Source organism: Orycteropus afer, unplaced genomic scaffold (genome assembly GCF_000298275.1).
Source record: "Orycteropus afer afer isolate SDZICR_OR568_19922 unplaced genomic scaffold, OryAfe1.0 scaffold00586, whole genome shotgun sequence".
Lineage (NCBI taxonomy): Eukaryota > Metazoa > Chordata > Mammalia > Tubulidentata > Orycteropodidae > Orycteropus > Orycteropus afer.
The window spans coordinates 819120-822046 of NW_006922173.1; positions in this window are offsets into that span (position 1 = coordinate 819120).

Consider the following 2927-nt stretch of genomic DNA (forward strand, 5'->3'; position numbering starts at 1 on the left):
GTCAGAGTTGTCATCATAAATGTCCACTCAATTCTTGTCTCATTGTTCCCTTTTCAATTTATCTTTAGGTAAATTACACATTTAGCAGTAAACAGAGAATAAAATATAATGATGTGAAAGCTATTTCTAATGACATGATTTGCTCTCAGACTCATTATTTTGTGAATAATAATGACAGCTAATTTAAACTTAATGCACTGGCAATTTCTTTGGATATCCACACCAGTAGCTTTGGATAGTCGATGATGCCAAGGCAGAGGTAAGAATCTCTAGGATAATTTAGGACATTTTCAGCTCATTAAGTAAACAAACATATAGGAGACACACACACATACACAATTGGGACAAAGTTGCAAGACTACAAATGAAAAAATAGCTTACTGCATGTGATGGTTGGAGCTGTGTGTCAACTTGGCTAGACCACAATCCTGTGTGGTTTGAGCAATTGTGGTATAGGTTGTTCCCATGATGGGATCAGATGTATATGTTTTTTTTTGTTGTTGTTTGTTTGTTTGTAGCCTTACCTACTTGTTTTCTTAAGTGTTACAACTCTCCTAAAATAACTTTATAGGTGGCCAAGTTTTCTCCTTTAGTTTCTTAGAATACACCTCGTGTCAGAACTCTACAATAACCATGTTGTTTACTTTCTCACCACCTCCTCCTGAGACTGGACTAAAGACAATGACAGTAACATATCATATCTTGCCCCTCACCTCACTCACTCCTCCTGGAGCCCTCTGCTCAAGTTGACACTTCTTTCTTTTCCAGTTTTCTTTTTTTATTTTAAGAGCTTGTTTTACATTCAATGTCACACGTACATTTAGTTTCATTCCCCATTCGCCATGTCCAACCCTAACCCGTCTCCTCCCCTCCCTACCCTGCAACACTACCCCTGTTCCCCTCATAATTGTGCACTCCTGTTTGTCCTGCATTTCCTCAGTTTGAATGTTGGTCCTTTGGTGTCCCATGGTTTATTGCTTTAGGGGATGTATTACCATTGAGTGTGTGGGTGCAGCATCCTGGGTTGAGTGGTCTGCGTGTACATCTTGCTAACCATTGGGCTGAAAGCCCGCCTCTGGGGGTGAGTTTTATTCCAGGTGCTGAATATATTTCAGGGCCATAGTACTGGGAGTTCCACCAGACTTCATCTGACCAATAATTCTGGTCATTATAGAGTTTGTGGATTTTTTTCCATGTTTTCCCTCCCACTCTATCCAGGATCTCCAGATTTGATCCTTTCCTGAGTGATTGACATTGGTAGCTGGGCACCATCCAGTTCTTCTAGTCTTGAGGGCCATCATATCCTAGGGTTGATTGCTTCTAAAAGCCCCCCCCCCTTTTTGTTTTATGCCTTCTTCTTCACTTCCTATGCTAGCAGACCATTAGCTGCATCCTAGATGGCTTTTAAGACCCCAATCGCTACTCACCAACGTAGGATGTGGAGCAAGACTTTTATGTATTTTGTTGTGCCAATTGAGTCTGGTGTATCATCCCAGTACTATGGTCCTGAGGTAGTAGCTCTATTGGCTCTCTCTCCCATAGTGTTGGGATGTCTGTGAGGGATTACTCTGTGTCTGTCTTCTATTGTTTCTATAAAGACTGCAGGTATTTTGTATCACTGGTGTCTGTACAGGATTAGCCTCAGCTGAGTCTATCCTTGGTCTAGAGTATATCTCTATTCACTGATCACTGTCTGATCATCTCAGGTGTTTATGTGTTTCAAATGTATATGTTTTGAGCAGCCAATCCATTGAAGGGGAGTTTCCTTAGGGGTGTGGCATGTTTCCAGTATATTTGTGGACATGCTGGGAAAAGAGAAACTATTCATCTGAGGATCAGGATTCTTTTGTGCTGCCTACAACTGTCCTTGAGCAAACAATCCACCATTCTGCCTGGAGATCTTGGATTTTTCATTCTTTGGAGTCAACAGCCAGTGTACTGCCTGCCAACCTTAACCTGGTTAGGCCCTTTAGCTGCGTGATCCAGGAAAAGCCTCCAGCTTGATATTTGATTCAAGAACTTTGGACTTGCCAGCTTCTATAAGTCATGATCCATTTTCCTAAGATAAATTTCTCTTTCTGCCTCTCTCTATATAAGCTTTACTGGTTTCGCTTTTCTAGAGAACCCAGCCTAACACAATGCATAAATTATACAAATATCTCAATGTTTCTTTATAATCCCATTATTTTGATGTTTTAAATATTTATATAAAGAGCAGGTGTTGAGTTGATTCTGACTCATGGTGGCCTTATATGTTTCAGAGCTTCAGGATTTTAAATTGCTCTGACCTTTCAGGTCTTTCACCAGAGGTCAGCTGGGTGGATCTTAACAGCCTGCCTAATAGCTGAGTACTTAACCATTTGTGCCCACAGGAACTCCTTTTAAGTATATGGGGGAAAAAAAAAGAACCTCACTGCCTTGTAGTTGGTTTCTCCTCATAGCTACCCCTTTTTGGATTTCTGAGGTGGTATCTCTACGGAAGTAGATTGCGCAGTCTTCCTTACAAGGAGTGGCTGGTCGATTTGAACCAGCAGCCTTTTGGTTAGCAGTCAAATGCCTTAGGCACTATGCCATCATATAGTCATGTTTGTTTTAATTTCATATGTATGAAATAATATATTTTTTCAGTTTCTTTTGAAGTATTTCTCTAATATGGTATTTTTATTTGAATACTATTAGAGATTGCAATTTAAAAGATTTTTCTTTTTCTTTTTATAAAATTATTGGCCTTTTATATTATTGTCACTCTGAACAGGTAAAACATGAAAGATTTTGTTATTATTAATATCTTATAGCTGCTAGATAACTTTCTATTACAATTTAGTCTCATATTTCATAACAATAAAATAAATACATTTATATTGATCTTCTCTTAGCCTTGCCTTACTTTACCCCTGGTTGGGGGAGAAGATGGACAGATGCTTTGC